Genomic DNA, 23,134 nt, shown 5'->3' on the forward strand with positions numbered 1-23,134 from the left:
AAAGAATATTTGCTCCAAAAAGTGCTTATATTAAAGGCAAAAAATTACCTTCCTTGGTTAGCTGTATTTGACGGCATGAAGAGATAGCCAGGCAAATCTGGTGCTCGTTTACGCATATCGGCTTTTTTGCTCATTCATTGCAATGCACAGTAAGCATATTTTATTACAGGACACATTGATTGTAAAACAACGCTTCCTTGCAACATATACTTTGCGAAAATTTGTGTTTCCGCCGCCGTAGTTGCGTTTTAGGGCCAAGCCAAGTACGAGACGCTGCCGTCCCAGCATATCCACGGTGGATGAAGTGCCCTTTAAGAAACTCGCATATACGGTGGCGCCAGGTTGTCCCTCTGGGTAACATTTAGAAACTCTCATTCGCACACCACGTGAAGAGGGCGTGCATGGGAGTGTGGCTTCTGCCACTTTGGCATCGCCACCTTCTACCGGGTGACGATGACGACTATGGCCGGGCACGTGTCTGGGAGCGCCAAGAGCGCGACCCGCCGCCCTGCGCAAACACGCGGGACAAGAAGCTGCGCAAGGATCGCTTCCGCGGTCGCACACTTCCTGGGCGGGCCTCGCACCGGGCCCCCGAGGCAGCCCCGCAAGACGGCGGAAATCACGAAAAGGAACCAAACTGCCGGCGGCGCCGGCACGCGGTCGCGTAATTGCCGCCGCTGACACTGAGTACGGAAGCCGTAAAGAACGCACCGCCGGCCTCCGGCGACGCATATGCGACCGGGCGACGGCTGACTCCCGGCTGTGTTGAGGACCCGAACGCCGGGCATACCAGACCCGTAATGTGGAGTAGTGAACTAGAGCGCGTTCAGAGGGGAAAGGCTAACGCGTACTCGGATGCATGCGCGAAATAACGACACAAACAAGATGGAGGCAGAGGAGCTGGAAAACGGGAGCCCGTGTTTCGTAAGCTTAAGGTAGTACCACGGGCTCCCTATGCACCTCGGTGATGAGCATCATCGTCTCTACCTGCACGTTGCATTCCCGCACTACTATCTGACCGCGGGAATTTAAACAATTCGTCCGAAGCGCGCTCCTGAAACGACCGTCGCCTCCGGGTATAGGCCGCCGAATTCCTCTTCCTCCTTATGCAAACTGCCGAAAACGTTGAAACGCGCTGAGTAACGAAGTTGTTTACACTCGTACGGATTATGCTGCCAGTGACGATTCTTGAGATGCAAGGATTGCGTCGGTATGCGTAGAGTGCTCGAAATGCAACTTTCGTCGCTCACCAAGAACCATTCCCTGCAATTCACCTGGAATAGCAGCTTTTGTAGTCTGCGCTTTTTTGTCTCCGTGGCTGCCAGTTCTGATAACGTAAAACCCAGTGCAAAATACTGCGTGGAGAAGGGAGAAAAAAGATATGCATGTAATTTATCGCCAGGAATTTGTGAGAAGTCGGAACACGAGGTTGGCTCATCTGCCTGTGCAAAATGTTGTTCGATGCGCACAAAAAAAAAAATGTGCAGGCGAAAATACGCAAGAACTCCCATTTGCCGTGTCCCACGCGAGGGGAAATTGGGCTCAAAGCCGAGCATCCGGGAAAAAAAGAGAAAAACTTGAAGTGCTAAGTTGCAATGACAGGATAACAAGTGGCACGATAATTTAAGTCATGAGAGAATGCTGAGGGAGACAAAACAATTGTCTTCTGGGGCGGAGTTTAGGGAGGGTGGGGACGGTCGCTCCTCGCCCCCGCCCAAGAGAGAAATTTTGCATAGGAAAACATTGATGAACACCATTTTTTTCGAGGAAAATGCCCAAGAAATGCATGATTCAAATTGGACCGCCCCCTCCTAGAGTGAATCATAAATAGGCCCCTGATTGTCTTAACGAATTATGAAGGGATCAGCGAAGAGGACGCTTCACTTCCACTTATCGCTCGCACTGCAATGGATACGTGTTTCCATGAAGCAACTGCTGTAGTCGCCCCAATCGAAGTCTCATTCCATGCTGGGGGTCCATTGGAATTTAAGGGGGTGGGCCAACTCCCAAATTTTTTAGAGCGCTTAGATTTTCAAATTTGGAGGTGCCCCATGATTGGTGCAAGTGTTGATGACGTCACTGCCCCCTCGACCAATCAGGAATTTTCGGGACAGAAAAGCCGTTTTTTTTTTTTGGCAAAAGACAACCTACATGCTACCACATTAAGAAACAATAATAGACGGCTATGTAAACTAAAAAAAAACTATCACATACAAGCTATTTAATCTCAAAAGATCAATAACCAGAATACATTCACTTGGAGCTGCTATTTCAGTTTTGGTAAACATACTCGAGATAGTTAATTATTTAACGCGTTGCGCTGTTTTCTAAATTTAGTTGTCATTGCTGCAAATATTCTAATGATAAGGTTGAAATCTGGACGTCTTGTTTTTGCAGCGCAAATGCGTTGAAAAATGTTTTCTCGTGTCCTCAATATTTCAATTTCTGGCAGCATTTAAAAAAAAAACGAAGCACTACCACGCTGTAAGTTAATCAGGCTGCAGAAATTCACTAGTCAAGACACACGAAAAATTCTTACTCCGTACTGTCACTGTCCATTTTTTGTATCGTACACTTACGGAGCTTGCCTTTAAATGCCGGACACGGCATCCTCGAAAAATTCCCCCAAATCATTGAATGCAGACACCAACGGCTATCATTATTATTCAAGACATAGCCTAGACAGGCAGAAAAGGAGGGGCACACTTCCAAAGCGTCGTCGTATCAACGATTCACTTGTCGCCGGGAAAAAACTGGCCTGCCGTATGCATGCAACGCACGCAGGTCTTCGTCGCACACTTCAAGAATGCATTTCCATCTAAAGACATGGCACCGTACGTTACAAGTCTGTCGCACTCCATCCCGAAAAAGTGCAGACAATTTGGGCTTATCAAAAATGCAAAATTGAACTGAAATTCCACACGCACACACACAAAAAAAAATTGCTCGAACCGCTTAGAATAAGGATCGCAGGCGTGCAAGGAAAACAACGACGTGACCTAGACTTTCCAGCAGAGTTATTCTTTCTTTTTTATACTCTCTCTCGGACACTTGCGATGAGTGAAATGATAGGACGAAAATGGCAACATTCGTCGTTCATTTAGGGAAGCCACCTGAGATGTAATAGTATTCTGGCGTTAATGTAGCATGACACACTTTAAAAAGATGCAGCTATATGGACTAATCAAAAAACACGTTGGCAGCAGTTCTACCTCACTGGTAGTACGTACCACTGTAAATGAAGGTGTAGCCATATTAGGTTGAAACTCCAGTAGAGGTTAACCTCCAAACGGTTGCCGATGCTAGTGATAACGTCAGTTACCGCTATCCCAGGTTTTGCACAACCGGATTAGACACTGTGCCGGCAGGAAGTCTTATATATATATATATATATATATATATATATATATATATATATATATATATATATATATATATATATATATATATATATATATATATATATATATATATATATATATATATATATATAGTTGCTTTGGGACGTTAAACCCCAATAAACCAAACCATATATATAAAAGCAAAAACTAAGAAAAGCAAAAGTAGACCTTCAACGAGACTTTTCAACCGACGCAAGAAATTCTCCCACAGAATTAAGTGAATTTCCACCAGCTTTAGGACCACCGGACCATGAATATTGACCAACCGCAGCACTGACGCGGTCGCCTAAGCATACGCGACGGTTCCCATCGTCTCGTGGGGCTGCCGTTATGCTGAGAGCAGCTTTTACGTTTGTGTTTGTTTATGCACTATGAATCATGAGCCCATCGTTGTGCGTGTCTGCGCTTCTGCATGCGACAGTTTTTCCTGCTAAACTCCTGTGACCTCTGAAACTTCATTTTCGACTTCTCGGTGGTGCCCTTGCATTGCAAAACTGTCCACTCTATTCATGCCGATCGAATGCAAAATAAGCGAAGACTGGCCACGACCTGCCTGGCGTACGTCCGCGCAAAGCTCGGACCCTTCGAATTTTAAACCTTACTCCGTGTATGCAAACTTCCTTCCAACTTTATTTTTTTTCTATTGATTGTTCTCCGTGGTTAGTAAACAAACCAACGAGATTTATTTTTCCTGCCCCGATGTCAGGGGGCCGCACATCGCATGTGAGTGCCGTGCCACTGTTTCCTTTTTTGTTCCAGTTCATATCCGTTCAATACACTTTGCGTGCATGTAGACGGGTTCGCAATACGTGCCACATCAGTAGGTCCCAAAGTTAAGAAACTGCCTGACCGACCTCCTAATACAAACTGAGTGACGTTGATATACAAGATGTACCACGCAGGTATAAAATAACACACATAAAAGACGGTAGTGACAAATAGAAGTTTGGTGAAAACAGCTTCTACAGAGCGAGAGTTGGAAAGTTACGAGTACAATATCCTGACAGAATTTTTTTACCGCATTGTTATATGCTAGGATTTAAAGTATGGTATACAAAACAGCACATGCCAATTTTAAGCATGATCAAGCATGTTAATATGAACAGCGCAACTTACCGAGTAAAACGTTTTTATTTATTCAGCGAAATGTATCAGAAGGGCTGATTTCATACGGCATTGTTGTTTCATGAGGATGACCCGTAAAGGTGGCCGTGAACACTGAATAATTTTCTGCGTGCCTTGGGAAGAAGATCCCGGCGATTGGAGACTATCATGTTATTAGCATTCGAAAATTAATTTGTGGACGAAGCCGTCACTGAGTATATCTCGAGTATTTGCGACAAAACTTTTCTCACGTTCCTTCGTTCCTGCACACACAACGCCGGAGTTTAAAACCACGACAATGCAGTGCTGTTTACCCGTTTGACACAACTACCGCGGGCGGAGGAGAAAGACGGGAATTACTGCGAAAATAGGGAGATGACTTAGGCAATGCAATACAAATCACAACGCAAAAGGAGTCCGTCCTTCGGTCCAGTGATAACGCAATAAAAAATGACAGCCGCTTACCCCCAGGGCACGAAGAGCGATCAGCGCGAGCTGATTCGCGAAGTGATTGTGGCGCCTCGCATGGCTGCCAGTGCCACTGAACTGGCACTGAACAAACAGAGCTAGGTGCAGTAGCCTATGAATGACTGGGTGGATTCGCGGCTCTCGGGAAGTGTACTCTATGTCACGGACTGGGCTATACATGGCCTCCGTTACGAATTCGGTTGCACAGGTTTGCACTCGCCGGAGTGTGGAGACCAGGGCAGAGCGGCCGTGACACCGAGCCGGAAATTTGTGCGCAAATATGCAGTTGTCTATCTTTTTGCCCTGTGCCTTTCTGCGCTGATGCATTCCTTCGCTGGGGGGAGTGGGGAACACGGACGGGACGACGACACCAGGGAACCAGGCTACCACGGTAAGCGCTGTAATCGACTGAGTAGGATACAGACCTATGCAACGTGAGCTATGAAAGGAAATTTACCTAAAACAATGGTAGTGTTTTGCAATACAGGCTAGAGTCAAGCAGCGATTAAGCGGTACCTCCACTCTTAGCGACTTCACGCACGCTGTACTCCGCCGTTTTATCCGTTGGCCACAACTAACGGTGTGACCGCTGTTTCGGTCTTGGTTCACGGTGCTTGTGTACGGATGCCATCAGCCTTCGAGCGTCCATGCGGACTACCATTCGGGACACCTGGTCGCCCCGACAAAGTCAAGTTGCGGGACATCGGTACTTCGATCAAAAGTCGGGAGGGGCGCGGGTTTCCCAGCCGCGGGATAGCACTGAGCGAATTCCCGTTCGCTTCTATGGACCGTTGGATTCTCTGCACGGGAGTTAAGAGAAGGGTCATAGTCATCATTCGGGAGTGGCGAAAGCTCCGGTGACGCTGAATGGAAAAGAGCGGTGCTGGAAACGAATTTCCGGCGTCGCCGACCCCGCGAGAGTTGGCGAACGGAAACGAGCTGCGTGCTTTGCCGTCAACGCTGCTGTATTTATGACGTTTTGGACGGGAGCCAGCAGGACGGCTGAGTGTTTTAGCGCTTTCCAAAATTACGCTTTTATAAAGGTCGAGCTACTGTGACTGACATGAATGAAAGACGCTCTTCTTTTTTGCCCGAAAATTTCAAATAAAACCTATATTCGGGACATTTCCCTTCTACTGCGATTCGAGAAAAATATAAGACAGCGAAGTATCTACACCTGCTTCAATGCGTTAATAGCGAAATTTTGTTCTGCCACTTGCGCTTAACGTCATGCACTAATTATACCTCAAACTGCGCATTACAACTCCGAATCTTTTCTCACGTGGCTGCAGCTTTCGCGAAGCTCTACTTAAGTACAGCCTTCACGCAACAGACTACCGACGCTTATTTCTGTTCTTCCGTCGAATTAGAACCGGCGACGGTCGAACGCGACATTCGGGGCGCTCGACAGTGCGAGCCGTGACAAATTCGCTTCGTGAATTACCGCCGTCGCGAGGCGCACTTTGGAGCCGCAGTTTGGGCGCCGCGCCGCGAGACTCTAAAAAAGCACCGGCGCCGGCCCAACAGAGGGACCCTGTCGCATGCTGCAGCCGTCTAGCTGCGCGACGATATATATCCTCGGTGCAAATGGCCCACCGTCGTGTCAGTGCGCACGTACAGTCGGCGCAAGGAAGTCGGCAGCTTCCCAGCAACAAGAGAACCCAATCATGCGTTTGCCACTTCTGGTAAAAAAAAAAGGAAGAAGAGACGAAAAGAGACAGACAGAGGGCACAAAAAAAAAATGCAAGGACTGAGTGTGACGGCAGCGAGACGCTGAGTGAGTAGCGGGCGCGCTGTTCGACCGGGCGAAGCCGCCGTTTCTTCTCGTCTCGGGGACTTCCGTCTTGCACGGCGCGGCTGCTTGTTCGCTTCACGAACGCACCGGGTTTCGGAACAAAAAAAAAAAAAAAAACACGGGGCGAGGGAGCGCTGTGCCCCGGTGCCTGCGCTGTAGTGTACATGCCAGCGTGCCGTGCGCCCGCGCGGCCCCTCGCGAGCGAGACGGTCGCCGTACACTACGAATGCGCGTGGCGTTGGCTAACGATCGGCTCGTGACCGTGCGCCTCCCGCGGTATGTGTGGAAAAAGGTCCGCGCGCCATGATGGCGAAGACAGCGTAGCCACTGTATACCACGGGCTTTCATAATACTCCCCGGCTCGAGTTGTCTGTCCTTCCGCGGCAGAGTTCGACCACCTTTGCGTGTACGACCATCTGGGCGTGTGGGGTGGTTATTCTGCCGAGGTTTTCGCCTGGCACTGGTAGTCTCGTCCATACCCTCGTCCATACATGTTGGGATGGGGTGCCGTCTTGTTATTGTTGTTACAATTTCAAGGTGGTGTTTGAAAATCACGCCACCAAATTACCTTCGCGAGTCTGTGTCCTTATATAAGAGCCGGAATGAAAGGGGAACTGGCTCCAAATAAACCTGAAAAATTAAGCGGCAACTATCTATTCAAGGTCGATCATCGAAGAGCAAAAGGAAAGAAAGGGGGGAGGGTAGTAAGCCGGGACATTGATACAAAAAGCTTAGACATATATATATATATATATATATATATATATATATATATAGAAGCCAACAGCCACAGAAACTAAGGGAACAGAGATGAATTTTTTAAATATTTATCTACATTGTGGTGTTGATCAATGGGGAATATTACTGAATATGTTATCGTTTTAAATATAATTGATTAGCAAAGTAGGAGAAAAAACAACCAACCACATGCCGCCGGTGGGAACCGAACCCACGACCTCCGAATTACACGTCTGGTGCTCTACCTCTGAGCTACGGCGACGGCTGTCTGATCTGCTTTCGGGGGCATTTATGTTTACAAGTTACTTAACCTTGAGAGTGTTCATCAGCGCCACCCACGTTCATAAGCGGCGGATGTAGTACGTCCTGAGTTACCGCTGGTGTGACGTGGAACGTCATCGAACGGCGAGGGTGGTAGCTGTGTGAGAACTCTCTTATGCTTCCTAAGGCATCAAGGCTGCCAGAACCTAGGCCCTCGTTAAGCAATTAAGCAGACAAGGGAAGGGGAATGAGGGGCTCGTTATACATATGAGAGAAGCCAACAGCCACGGAAACCAAGGGAACACAGGTGATTATTTTTAAAAATTTTTTTACTTAGTGGTGTTGACCAATGGGGAATATTACTGAATATGTTATCGTTTTAAATATGACTGATTAGAAAAGCAGAAGAAAAAAACATGTGCATATACCGGGTGTCCCAGCTAAATGTAACCAAACTTTTAAAAAAGGCGAAGTGCCCTAGTCCAGTGAAACCAACTGAGGGTTGTTCATAGTCGTGTGGCCTAGTCTTGAGTATTTTTTTCGCTCTTCAAAGTTAATTAATTAGTTACGTTTAATTAGCTAACATTTTAATTGTTGACTTCAGGAAGAAATTGTCAATGAAAAAGTTTTAGATCGTCTCGAAAAACCGCTAGTAGTGCTGTTTCTGTCAAGTTACGATTTACGTAGCTTCATTTATTGGCCTTAAAAGAAAGTTGTCACATGACCAGCTGCTCGCTCACTTCTCTGCCCCAATGTGCACCCAAAGTCTCATCGAAGAAAGGACTTCAGAAAAAATGGATTTTATTCTTTAAGGCTCGTCTTGGGACGTTGAAGTGGCACAGACGTCATATGGAAGCATTTTCTTATTGTGCGGGTTGTGGTTAAAGGCCGGTAAAACAACTACTTTACGTAAATATTACTTTGCTGCAAATGTCCCAGTAAGCTGTTTCTCAAAGCGATCTACAACTTTTACATTTGCACTTTGTTCCTCAAGTCAATAATTAAAAAGTTAGTTCATTAAGCTTAACTAATTAGTCAACCTTGAGGAACGAAAAAAATACTGCAGACTAGGTCACGCGACTCTAAACAACCCTCATTTGGTTTCAGACGGCTAGGACACCCCGTGTTTTTTAAAAGCTTGGTTACATTTAGCTGGGACACCTGGTATATATACCCTCTGAGCACTCTGAAGGTTCGGTTACCCGCAAAACATAAATACCCCCGAAAGCAGAATATGACAGCCGTCGCCAGTTGGTGAGCCCCTGACGCGAAATTTGGAGGTCGTTGGTGCGGATCCCACTGGCAGCATGGTTGCTTTCTCTTATGCTTTATAAATAATTTTCTTGAAGGGACAGATTAATCACAGTATTATTTCCTCGTGTCTGTGTGTGCGCGTGCGTGCGTGCGTGCGTGCGTGCGTGCGTGTGTGTGTGTGAAAGAGAGAGAATAAACTACCACCGTATACTGAATACTGAACAAAGTGAGCAAGGGAGGGGGAGCCTCAGGGTGTTCAGCCACAAGAAGACAAGCGCTCTTTTCGAAACATTGGCTAAGCGCCATGCCCCCCCCCCCCCCCCCCCTTTACCTTGTTTACTTTGTGTTGTGAAGAAACCCATCGTCGTGTCCTCTCTCTACCATGGGATGTATACTAAAGTTATACTTTAAAGGTTGCACATAAAATGGCATGATTAGGATTAAGATGACGCTAAATGTTTCTTAGCACTTTCCATACTGTCTTATGCGGCGAAAAAGTGGGCAGGGTATCGGCCGTCAATCCTCCTAGAAGCCCGATTTCTTTTTGTCTATGCATCTTGTTGCAACCACGACAGAAAATCTTAATTTTGCATTTTTTTTCTTGCTGTTACATCCAAGCTTTGGACAGCGGAAGCAGTGCACATACATCACTTGGCCTCATTTTGTATCGTTTTAAATAAAGCGAGCTTAACATCGAAACATTTTCATTTTCACTGCCGAAGAGAAAAAGCAAGAAAGTGCAAGAGCAGCTCCCTTTTCAACTTACATGTGAACCTATTGATGTACTGCCACTGCAAATTCGTTCATCCTTCATTTCACAGATTGGCGAGCACTAGATATATGAACTGTAAATGCCGATTGCCAATGAAAGGGAAATTACAACGAAGTTGTTGCGCTTGCTCTCGTTCCCAGTACAACCATGTAATCAGTTTTATTCATGACAGACAACATTACTTCGACACTTTGCGAGCCCATCTTAGTATCCTGAGACCCGGTTTTAATCAGCGACCTGAGCGACGAAGTGAATATTTTCAGCTCGTGAATATCGACGCAGTGCTTTCAAGTTAGGTTCTGGCTGTCCGGTGAGGTGCGAAGTATGTTGGAAGCATAATACCAACTGAAAACTCCAGTGGTACAGGTGTAGACGGGCAATGCCGCACAAAGCTGAAAACGAGACTGAAACGAATAAATAATAAAACATAAAAACTGAAAATACATATTCCCTGGACGGACTTTAGTAGCCCATACTTATTAACTTTCCCCTTTTATTGTGAGCGCTCGAAGAGGGCGACGCTCGAAACGGTTGTGAATACTGTACAAACGCTGGTCCAATTCTCAGGTTATACCATGGAGTCCAAAGCAAGTGTGCCCAGCAAGGCGCGCCCCCGTTGCAAACTGGTCTTCAGCGATGCATAGTTAAGTTGACCAACTCACTCTGTCGTCGCACAGCAAGAATCTTCTTCAACGCAAAACACAACAGAATATATCCTATGGATGTGATGAACCGCAGATCTGTAGGATCAGTTGAGAGACAAAGTGAGTAGAGGGGGGAGTGATAGTAGCGCCGGTTCTTCTTACCTCTGTGTGCCTGCCTCCCCGATGTCCCCTGATGATGGCCGTGTGTGTGGATCCACCTGCGCCAAGCAAGAAAATGCACGGGTCATGAGCGAGGAACTGCCCTCAAAAGTGATGCGTAAAGGATTCGCAAGCATGGCTGGGAAAAGAAGTGATTTTGACAATCGCTCAGGTGTTTTTATTCCTGGCGACCGTTCTCGGGGGCGAAATATGACCGCCCCCTAGATTTTATGCCACGAAAACAAGCACTAATGTGGGACAAAATAAATAAAAATAAAGAATGCCACCCGCCCCACTAAGAACATCAGGCTCTGCCACACAACGTCCAGGAAACAGCGCAGTTTGGCATCGCGCTCTGGTTCGCAAAATTCTCATCGCCGTCCTCCGAGCGCCTACTGGCACTGGTGGGCCCATTCCGACGGCTGCAAGTCGGTCCTGGAATTAAGAAGTCGCATCCATGCTCGACTTGGAGTGAATGCTTCTTTTTTTTTTTTGCCACCTGACGAGCTGGTGACAGGCCGGGATTGGTATACGTATGACGCATTTGCCAAAAAATAACCACACAACGGGGTTTGACCCTCAGCCGTACAGTAGAGCTTTTACAGCACGCCTAAACATCAAAATGACTTGAAAGGTGAGGGCAAGGGCTTCTCCTAACTTACACAAATTAAGGTTTTGTTTGGTTTGGTTTATGGGGTTTAACGTCCCAAAGCGACTCAGGCTATGAGGGACGCCGTAGTGGAGGGCTCCGGAAATTTCGACCACCTGGGGTTCTTTAAACGTGCACCGACATCGCACATCACACGGGCCTCTAGAATTTCGCCTCCATCGAAATTCAGCCATCGCGACCGGGATCTAAGAACTTAAGGGGTGCCCAACTGGTTCACTATACGGCTAAAAAAAAACCCCCATTGCCTGGTTGATTTTCTCAAAGAGGGTACTTGAGGACGTGCACACGCTCAGGTCAGATTATCTCCAAGGGCACTGTACAGTATATAGATGAAAGAGAGAGAGAGAGAGAAAAATTTATTGTCAGCAATACGTTGGTGAAGTTCTTGGGTACTTCAGCCGCTTCAGGTGGCCGGCAGTTTGAGTCTGTCGGCGACCTCCCGCGCTCTTGCCGTGGCCCTGAACTGAACGCCCGGGTCCGGGCTAGCGAGAATAGCTTCCCATTTTTCAAGTGTGGGAGATGTGACTAGATCTGCCGGAGGCGGATCCTCCGTGCAGTCCCAGATTATGTGGTCTAAGGTGGCAGGCTCGCCGCACAGCTGACAGTACGGATTTACCAAATCTGAAAAGATATTGGAATATGTCCACGGGTTTGGCTGCGACCGTGTTTGCAGCCGCCTCCACGTGGTATAGGAAAGCATTTTCCAACTCCCGGCGCGGAGTTCGGCTTCAGTTACGGTGGTTCCTTCAACCGCATATGGTGCTCCGGGCCCGGAGAGATCCATGTCGACCGGCGTGGTGTCGGCTGTAGGCATGGCCATGGGTGGAAAGGCCGGTGGCAGCACCGGATGCGCCGTGCCCGCGTTCGCGCCTTTGAAAAGGGGCCGTAAAATGCCCAAAATTCGCTTGCCTGGGCCGAAAGGGGTATCCGTAGGTGCCGCTTGACTTCACGGATCTTTCGGTACCGGTTTCAGAACCATGGCAGGAAAAGGACCGCCAAAAAAGTTCAAAAATTGCGGAGCCCATGCGACACACGTCCGCACAGCTCCGACACCTAGCGGCTCCTCTCTATAGATGAAAAAGTGCTTTCTGATATGTTAGGACATTTCCGAACATCCTTTACGGCGAACAACCGCCGCCACATTCATTCGGTACGTCCGTATTTTAATACTGTTTTGATTACGGCTTCGGAAAGGTGAAGGAATTTTAGATACGGGGTGCTATTCGAAATATCCCTGTTGTGAGCACTTTGTTCGTTTGTATGCCGCCTTCTCTATGGCACGATTTCTGGGGCAACCCCCCCCCCCCCCCAAAAAAAAAAAAAAACAGCGTTGTTGCTCATTCGTTGTTGTTTTTTTTTTTTTTTTATCGGCAGCCTACTGGCGGACAACCCCATTCCCCAATCCTGGTTTTCTTGAAGTCGATTTTGTGATTGAGTTTCCGCGGCTCAGAAGACATCGGAAACAGCACCGCTTTCAACAAATGGTTCTTGTTAGATGACGTTCTAATAGAGCTGCGTTAATGAAACTGAAAACGAAAATGAAGGAATGTTTCCAGCTGAGCTCTACTCTGTTCTATCTGTTGGACGCCCCGGCAGTAAACACCGAGCCCATAATAATAACAATATTATATGATTTTCTTGTGCCTTCTCGTGCCGTGCAACGGGTTACTGTATTGCGGGAAGTAGTTAAGTAGTTATCCCTGTTAAACAACCCAAGGAGTGACACATACATTTACCAGCGAGAAGCATGGCCCGAGAAAACGTCCTTCCTCTCCAACGAGTCTTTCTTGAAATAAATTATATCACATTGTTCCGCCAACACGAATCCGTACCATCACCTAGTTTAACGTCTTTCTGACGAATAGCCTGTTCAAAGCTGGGTTGTAAAAACGCTTTCCGCGGCGGCGGCGTCAAAAAGACAACACGAAAGAATTATGAAGGAGCCTGACCGGGCGTTGCAAAATGGTAGCAACAGCAAATCGCCGATTAGCCAGCGGGTGTAGCTCGTGCCATTAAAGAGAGCTATCCAAAAATAGCGAAACAAAAATGAGTCCTTTCTGAGCCTTCTCATTCCGAATTTCTATACCAACACTTGACATTCCCAGCCGTCAAAATATTCGTAAACTTTTACGCACGTGACATACCTTGCAAACACCTATAGGAAAGCACCCCCGACGATTTAAAATTATGGCAGCTTAACAATGAGCGTTCTTGCATAGACTGTGCCTTTCGTACAAAACATTTTCTAGTGTGCCAATGTTCAAAGGGTTCCCCCGGATCTGTCTTGTAAGAGCGAATTAATTGACCGAACATGCGGGAAAGATATTTATTCTATCTTTAGCGTCACAGGTTACAAAGTTAAAGTTTTAGGAAGACAGGTCGGTAGGTTCAGAATAAGGGATGTTTTAAGTGACCATGAGTCAGCTTGCAGTTAGCGTTGAAAGCGCTGTGCAGTCTTCCTCAAAAGCCTCTACGCTAGTGTACGAGCAGAGCCCATGCGTGTGCGCCGTAGTAAGGCAGCTTGAGCTCTCTTCAGCCCCCTAGTCCCACACGGTTGGTTGGGCGAGCACCACAGGGATTGGAAATGGTTTACCACTGTATCTTTAAAGAATCTCTCGGAATCTTGAAGACTTTTTTCTCGATGGCTCAGTAGACTGCTTCATGGGTCAGGCTGTCAGCCACCTCGTTTCCACGGACGCCTATGTATAAGACAGGAGTGAAATCGTTCCCATAGTGCTCATCTCGTGGTGTTCGCGGTGACATTATCTCATAGGTTGCCCCGATCACGGGCAACCTATGAGGTAATGTCACCTCATAGCGGTGGGTCCCGCATAGCGGTGGGTAGCAGAGCGGTGGGTCCCGCTCGACTCCCTCAAGAGGCTATAGGGGCGCCCCATCGATGGCAACAGGACATTGCTAATCCGCGTGAGAACCCATAAATTAGAAGGGAGGATTCCCGCCTTCCCCTACAATTTCTTCAGGATTCTGAACTGGACTTCGTATGACAATTGCAGTCTGACTATTGCGGGTGCTTGCATGCACGCTTGGCTATTTCACAGAAGCTGTGCCACAAACGTTTCTCCTCAATTATTATTTTATTTTAATGTGTCACTGCGGTGAAGCAATAGCCGGCAGATTTAACGCAAGGCTAACCCCACCTGTAGTCAAAAACAACCTCAAGCTCTCAGCCTCGACCTCTCCAAAGTTTGCAGCCCGCCACGACCATGGAAGAGCGGCAGCACCGCTGATAACAACGTTCCGGCCATGATCGCGCTAGGCTCCAAACGTTCGACAAAGATCGTGATACATCTTGTCGAGATTGCTTCCTTCTCTTCGTGGGTGCACAAACTGGCAGGAATACACACAGCGAACGTTGCTGCCATGCGTGTGCATACGAGGCATCCAAACGACCATAAAGCGGTATGTGTCGCATCTATATTAGAAGGAGCCCCCGAGTAAGCAATGTTGCTGCAAACGGCCAAAAAATGCGGCAGCCGCACGTGCAGCTACTTTTCTGTGTGGCGGATCTGCCGTCTCCACTCGCCAACACAGTCTTGATATGTATACAGGTTGTTCCAATATGAACAGGAACATTCACTAAGTACACAATGACAAATTCTATTCTATATGCACTGAAGCCTAAAATGTCTCTTGCTTATTATTAGTACTCAGGAAAACTACTCAGTACAAAGAAACACGTTCCAAGTGTGGTTTTCACTTATAATTGCAGTGGCTGAAGGCGGATAAGGTATTCCCTACATATTGAAGGTATATCTATACAGCGCGCTGCGGCACCGTTACATTTATTTTAAGAAGCAAATAAATTGGGGAAAGCACATGCGGCAGCGAAGAATGTTATGACAACTCTCTGATTCGGTACTGTCACTGCCGCACTCGTGCCCATGAGAGCGTTCATCTCGCGAGAATTCTGTAAATAAGTCGCGAAAACGTAACGGCTGCGCCTGGTCACTGGTCCAGTCAAGTATGGTTAACTATGTAAAGACGTAACCCCGAAAAATCAGGTCAGTATGCACTCTACCGCCGCTTTTCTCCTTACCCCGTGTAACCTTTTCTGAACGCGCGAGTTCATGTTAAGAATATCGTTCCTTTATACTAAAACCAAGTTTCTAGGTTTTAACATAGCCGCTTTCGCGAATGCTCCTGGGTTATCTCGCAGCCATCTCGGGAAGAAAGTCGCTGTTTCTGCGCTGCCATCTATTTAGAGCAATTAGTTGGATTCCTGACGTAGCCTCGTGAAAAAAGAGCCGCGGCAGCACAGGAACAAGGTTTTCAGCAAATAAATTTTTGTATAAGATGCACCGCGTTTCAAACAAGAAGGCACGTGCGTGCGTGCGTGCGTGCGTGCGTGCGTGCGTGCGTGCGTGCGTGCATGCGTGCGTGCGTGCGTGCGTGCTAATCAGGAGCATTAACGAGTGAACGACCGAAAGACAAGAAAAGTAGAAACTGCATAGCATAGGAAGAGGTGGTTGGACAAATTGGCTGATTTCATTAAGCCCAATATACCTGTATGAATAGTACCTTCAAAGCCTTGAAAGCCGACGAGCGAGCCCGCAATTACATCGGAGAAGAGATGTTTGGGCCTTGAAAGCTCAACTGAGGCGAGGAGGAAACAACACAACGCAGCTTTTACCGGCGCAGCCCGCATTAAATGGGAGAAGGGAACGGCTTTAGCCACTCCTCCTCGCTCACTGAGTGCAGTGAGGGGGGGCGGGGGGATAGAAGTCAGCTTGGTAGTGAACATCGAAGGAAGGAAGGAAAGAAAGAAAAAAAAAACGGCTGAGGCTTAACTTGGTTAAGCCTGGAGAATGCGAAGCATCATCGTGTCGCGTAATTTGGAGGCGCACAACCACAGCGACGGCGCGAGGTGGGCCCCCGTTTCTCCACTGTCCTGACGTCATCGTGTCACGTGGTGTGACGTCATGTATCACGTGATTTGGAGGCGCACAACCACAGCGACGGCGCGAGGTGGGCCCCCGTTTCTCCACTGTCGTGACGTCACCGTGTCACGTGGTGTGACGTCATGTATCACGTGATTTGGAGGCGCACAACCACAGCGACGGCGCGAGGTGGGCCCCCGTTTCTCCACTGTCGTGACGTCATCGTGTCACGTGGTGTGGCATCATCGTGTCACGTGATTTGGAGGCGCATAACCACGGTGAAGGGCTGAAGTGGTAGCTAAAGTAGTATGCTTCGCATAAAAACGAAGTGATGTATTCCCCGTTTCATGGATACTTTCAGCACCCAAAACTCTGTCGTCGTCAATGCGGCTATATATGAAATACTGTATATTCAATGCACAAAGTTGAGCACTTGACGCTTATTACTCTCGTAGACCTTCATCGTGTATTTTTGTTGGTACTGCGTACTTCCTCAAGGGGCAAAGAAGATTAGTGTTGCAAAGTTTGCCTAGCAAATTCCGGCCTTCGCGCTGCTGCAGGGTCACCGCGTCTTCCGTGGATGTTTAGGATTGAGGGCAGCTAAAATGTCGTCGCGCGTGGGATGAAGGGGTGTTTGCTTGGCCAGCAACGGTTTCAGCTCGTTAATCACGGACAAGCAAAACCGGAAAATACGCTGCCCAAACATTTCCTTTCTTTCTTTCTTTCTTTCTTTCTTTCTTTCTTTCTTTCTTTCTTTCTTTCTTTCTTTCTTTCTTTCTTTCTTTCTTTCTTTCTTTCTTTCTTTCTTTCTTTCTTTCTTTCTTTCTTTCTTTCTTTCTTTCTTTCTTTCTTTCTTTCTTTCTTTCTTTCTTTCTTTCTTTCTTTCTTTCTTCATTTCTTTCTTTCTTTCTTCCTTTCTTTCTTTCTTTCTTTCTTTCCTTCTTCCTTTCTTTCTTTCTTTCTTTCTTTTTTATTTGAGACAATTTGCTACAAATTGGCTCGGGAGGCAATAGGAAAAGGCCCGGATGGGGCCTGACTAGGCTATGCCCCCCTGACAGCACAGGCTCAGAAGCGTATTCAAACGAAAGGCAAAAGCGAACACGAAAAAGAGTCCCAACACATTTCCTGGTAAGCATTTCCGAGTAAATGGCAAAAGCGCATCCTAAAAAAGAATCCCCAGCACTTTTCATGCAAGTTACCTAATATAGGCAGGAAAGGCATCAGCCCTAATCGGAACAGCCCTGTGAAACTTGGCTCCTGACAGGTCACTGACTCGAAGGCATGCATACCGAGCGCAGTCGTGCCTCGTTAAAATTAATATGGGCACTTTGGTTGACGAGCAAAATTGCTCACAAAGCGAGACATCCGTAATAAAGAACTGTGAATTTTTTTTTTTTAAACTTCGTAATCAAGGTCTGTTTTTGTGCATAGCGGTGGGCAAGTGAAGTGGAAGTTTAGACGATATTGTGGGAGCTCCGAGAGCATTATTCAGGTCGCCATTATCTTTTATATAACGCGATGCGGTTTGAAGCACCTATAGCGCTCCATCAGATGCAAGATGGCGTCTCATGACGCGATGGCGCGTCTCCTACTACGACTGTTCACATCCCATGAACTGCTAGTATGTGACTACTCGGTGGACTGACAGCTGTTTAATGCGGCTTTCAATATATCAGAAGCGCCAGAGAGTTTTCTTCACATCAGTTCATGCAACACGGCAAAGGGTAAGTCACGCACACTGGGGCACCCTGTAAAACACGAAAGGACAAAAAATAAAGTATCAATCAGTCGTTTGCCCTTTCGCAATGCCTTTCGCTGGTGTCCTGCTTTCAAAGTACCGCAGAAAAAACATTTCTTTGTGACAGTCGTCATTATAGTCTCACCGCTGTCCGTATTAACGGGCAAGAAATTCATGGGCTCCAATGGGCTCTGTGCATTTTCACCTTGTCCATTGTCCGGAGAGCGAGTTTCTATATTAACGAGGCGCAAATACATTGGAAAAGTTTGGTCCCCAGAAAAACTGTCTATAAATCGAGGCATCCATTTTAACGGGGGTCGTCGTATTAACGGGCCACGACTGTATATATTTCTTACTGTAACTATATCCTCATTGAACCAGTCGTTGCTACTCACATGCGCTTATCCTCGATTGTTTCGCCGCTCCGCGCCGTGATCAGCCACTGGCAAGCTTAAGATTCGTCCTGTAGGTTGGTCGACGGTCGCGCGACACTGGTAAAGAAGCGGCCGGGTGTACAGTCTTGCATGGAAGCTGGCTTAGGTAGCCGACGGTTGCAACGGCATACAAGAGAGGACTGTGCGCAGGCTGAAGTGTGTTTAAAAGGGGGGAAAAGCGCACAAAACGAATATTCCTATTTTGGCACATGGTGGAAAAACAAGGGAAACGTCAGAAAGCCGCGTATTTACCGTGTGCAGTAGAAGGCAGCACCATTAATGCAGCACCCTTCTTGGTTCTTAATCTCAATATTCTCGTAGACTGACCTTCACAACGAATTGCTTTACGCTATAATGTGTAAAACAAGACGCTATCGAGTACGCTGTGCTAATAGCCTGCACTGCGTCTCGTTTTGTGCAGGCTTTATGTTAGTATTTGAATGCGTCAACCTCGACCGTACAAGGTGGAGAGGTACAGCCTTGGTCAAAAGTCTCTAGGCCACATGATTTGGTTTTCAGCTGTGTGGTGTGAAGCCTAGCTATGACACCCCTGAAGCTCCAGATATTTGCAGTGTGGTATGAGAACCCTCGTCTTCACCATTGAAGGCACTGAACTATTTTGGGGTGTCGAAAGTGCTGCACTATACTGTTGAAAAACAAGTCATGCGGCCCGAAGACTTTTCAGCGAGACTCTACGTGCATGCCGCCGTAATTTGACGAGTTATCCAACGTTGCCGCGTGCTTAGCAATGCGCATTTAAAGGCGACGGGTCCATACGTTGTCATGCGCACGGTTTCAGTGTGAATGAGCAGTGGATGGTAACATTAAAAGGTCATCCTCTGAATAGTCACTGCTAAACTGTTAGGGTCAAAGCCCGGAACGACATTGAGAAACGCACAATGGTAACTGCATTAGCGATTTGCAGTAAAGGGAGCTGACAAGTCGCGAGTTAGGTTGCGCAGTGATCACTAAGAACGAGAGGACGGCGCGTTGCTTGCAGTCAGCAATTTCAAAACCGTGTCACGGCTTTGTGTATGTTCCGACCTGTCCGAACAAGAGACCAGGTTTGAACGCAGCCGGGTACCCTGAACATGTAATCTCAAGGGCGGGCGAGCAGATCGTGTGCTGGATAGAGGCAGGTGCGACGACGGTGTGTCCGGTTGGGGAAAAAGACTACGCAAGGGCCGCGGTTTTGTGTTAGGCGTAACCCGTTTGCTGCGCGGGCTATACAGGAAGCGTCGCGGCGTGATACGAATTCCACGTTGTGTTTTCCGCCCCAAAGAAGCTGTGCGCTGCCACTCCAGAAGTACCCGAGAAGGCAGAAATGGTGGCCGCGGAACTGATGTAAGGCCCCGGAACCCAGAATTAACCACGTAATAACGTGTCACGGCGCGATGCTATAGCTGTATGAAGCGCTGTTATGCGGTGCAGCGCCCTGCGTCACGATAGAAGCCGCTGTTATGGACGGATGAAACAAGAAGGCGACCGCATAAGCACGGAAATGGAAGTTTCATTTAATTTCATTCACTTAAGCTTATTGACGTTGTAAAGCAAATTTATGAACAGATGAAACAGGAAGGCAACCCGAAGCAAAAACGGAACTGCTCCAGTCGATGAAAGTTAGAAACACCATTTGATATGACTGCGCGTCTTAGAATAACTTTCATAAGACACCGACAAACCTGCAGGCTCAGCACCAGGGCTTTCATTTCTTTACAAAGCACAGGAACAGACAATGCTCCATGTTACCTGATCGATGATGTTGCGAAGCTGTTTGACGTAATAATACAACACATGTCATTTTCGTCATGTTTCCCTGAGTATATATGTTTTAGCTGGAGACCCACGCCATTAGTTTACCAGAAATGACCAACTCGAGGCAAGCATTTGTATTTGCGTTGTATTTTATTTCAATTTACAAAAAAAATGGTGGAATTTGAGGTAAAACCTCAAGTGAGTAGCCTAAGGTAGAATCCAGAGATTAATACGATCAATATCATAAAAAGACTGACCGAAGTCCACGAATATAGTTTTAGCAAGTACCTTAATTAGCTCAAAGTTACGCAGCATATGCTCTTTTTGGGTCTAAAAGTTTAAAAGGGCGAGTCCTGTGTACTTTAGTTTTTGAAAACCGATTTGAGATTTTTTAATCAGTTTATGTTTTTTTTTACAAAATGATTACAGTCGGTTTAAATAATTTTTTTCAAATGCTTAGGGGAAAAAAAAGGCAGCACTGGTAAATGGCAGATAATTATTCATATCGAACCTCCAGCTCCGGATCATTTCGACCACCTGGGGTTCTTTAACGTGCACTGACATCGCACAGTACACGGGCCTCTAGCATTTCTCCTCCATCGAAATTCAACCACCGCGGCCGGGATCGAACCCGCGTCTTTCGGGTCAGCAGCCTAGCCCCACAACCACTGAGTAACCACGGCGGCCTCTTCAAAGCTGGGGTAACGCTCCGAAGTAGTAATGTGCAGCAGGACGAAACCAGGTGAACCCTCTCTCTGACGTGGTGAAACTTACAGGCCATGCGTCGACGTGCCAATAACGTCAGATATTGCAGCTTGCATATGGGCGACGCTTATGTATAATACTGCACTGAATCTGCGGATCTCAGTTAATTGTCTTTCGGAGAGAATTGCAGGGAATGACTTGTTATTACCTCTCTTCGTGAATGCTATTAATATATACATCGACGGTACGGTTCTCAGTTAATTGCTCAGTATAATAATTTAATTTGCTCAGTAGTAAGCTTGGCTGACCACGAAACCTTAGCAGGCACTTCTCTAAGTATCAGAGGTGAAGGACGAAAATAATTACATGCATAAAATAGTGTCGTAGTAAAAAGTGAATTTGGATGGGCCCTTATGAGTAGAAAAAGAAGAGCGTCAATAGTCGCGAATATACGCATTCTTGAGACCCGTCTATGACCATTATTTAGAAGTCATAATAAATTCATTCGTAACATTCCGAACAAACTCATTTGAGTCGCACGTGTCACAAAACGCATGCAATACTAGGGAATGTCCATGCCCTGGCCAAGTTGTCTAGCGCTGTGACTTCGAAACCCAAAGAAAGCCAGCTGCAGGAAGCCAGCGTGTCGCTAAGTAAATTTTTTCGTTCCAGATTATGCGGCCAAGCTACGACCACAGGGGGAGTTTCTTTAGCAGTTCGAGGGCTCTCTTAAAATGCGCTACACGATCGTGTACTTAATGCAGCTCGGGTACAGTCTGAATGCTTCAACCTTCGAACGAATTCTGCGATGCTTACCTAACGTTATCTGGCGCGAATACTGCAAACAGTTTGCGCGACGCCCTCATACGAAGTGCGCGCAGCCTGGGCGATCACGCAATGTGGGGCAGTGTCGAAACCAAAGCACTCTCCCAAGAGTATAGTCCATCGGAGCGTTTGACAGCCCGTTGGACACCATTCATAGGTTTGACATAATGCTGCAAGTTTATTGATTGATTGATTGATTGATTGATTGATTGATTGATTGATTGATTGATTGATAAGTCAATCAATCAAACAATCAATCAATCAATCGGAGGAGGAGGTTGCTCGAGCCGAGCGTTGATAAAATTGTACGCAACGCATCTCCTTTTGTCTGCATACGTCTCTTTTTTCGCAATAGAGGCGATTGTGTGATAATGAAATAATTGGCAAGCACGTGTGCCGTTTATACCGCGCAAAACGTTGCATTATTGCAGCCAATTGAATTGTGCCGTTTCATATCCTCGCTTAGATATCATTTAAACCTCATTGGGGGCTTCTGTCATAATCAAACTCTCGAAGCTGCTCCTCTAGAATCCGTGCGAAGGCGACTTACGGAACGGAAACGCGCGGATTGTCTCCCTTCCAATACCACAGCGGTCACTGTGCGCGTTGGCCTCGCGCTCCCGCAGCGTGGAAGCGCGAAACCGCCGTTGTGCGCTGCGACACGTAGTGCTCTGGCGGGCAGATGCGCACGGGGTATATAGCCTGCGTGCTAATGCCGATGCCAGGTGGCCGTGGGTTCTCCCCCCCCCCCCCCCCCCCCCCCCGATCCTCAGCGGGCGGCGGAACAGTATGCCTCGCACGCACACGCCGTGGCGAAGACGTCGGGGGGGCTTCTGCGTGCGCGAGGTCGGCCGCCCTCCTGGGTCAGCGGGGCCATTACGCGGCTCGGCCGCCGCAGCGTCCGCTGTTCCTCCGGCAACGATCTCTCTGAGGCTGGCGCGATTGAGCGGGCCGCAATTTGAACCGGTCCGCCAAGGACCCCGTTCGTAGGGCGCCGTACGGAATGCTTTGATAACCGCCTCCGACGGACCGACGTCGCTTCTTTTCTTGCGCCCTTTCCGCTTCATCTACTGCACGCCGCGCATTAGGACTGTGTCCAGATTTTGTGACTCCAAAGAAACACACACAGTGCCCTCATTTCTCCTTATCTCGCGACGTTTCTCAGTAACGGCTTCCTGTTCTGCAACGGTGTCGTGAGCGTGTTAATGAGTGAGGCGTCGATTCGTGCCAAAATTCAATATGTTACGAAATAGGAGCTCGAAAACGCCTCCGGCTGGTGTGCGTAAGCATGACAGCGTGCGCGGAGAACACAAAGGTTTCAGGAAGACGGGTCTGTCACGTCACCCATTTTCATGAGGTGCCAGTCGAGCGCGGTTACCGGGTATGAATATTCCTATCAGGAGTTCCGCAAGCGACAAAGGCCCATAGCTGCTCTGACGGTAGCCAACACAACCGGAACATTCACAGAAGACCTATTCTGTCTATCGCTTCCGTACCAAATTTCTTAGGCAAG

General features: G+C 47.5%; 1 protein-coding gene across 2 annotated transcripts in view; it reads right to left on the minus strand.

The window, feature by feature from the left end:
- The window catches only part of Cad99C (cadherin 99C), a 169,456-nt gene that overhangs the window by 79,089 nt on the left and 67,233 nt on the right, over positions 1 to 23,134 (minus strand). The window contains exon 2 of one of the 2 annotated variants that reach the window (XM_089583225.1): positions 10,600 to 10,655. The exons of the other annotated variant lie outside the window; for it this stretch is intronic. The gene's annotated coding sequence lies outside the window, so the exon portion shown is untranslated. The remainder of the gene's footprint in view (positions 1 to 10,599; positions 10,656 to 23,134) is intronic. 2 annotated transcript variants of the gene reach the window in all.

This window comes from Amblyomma mixtum, chromosome 3, assembly GCF_055824585.1.
Source record: "Amblyomma mixtum isolate Tamu chromosome 3, ASM5582458v1, whole genome shotgun sequence".
Lineage (NCBI taxonomy): Eukaryota > Metazoa > Arthropoda > Arachnida > Ixodida > Ixodidae > Amblyomma > Amblyomma mixtum.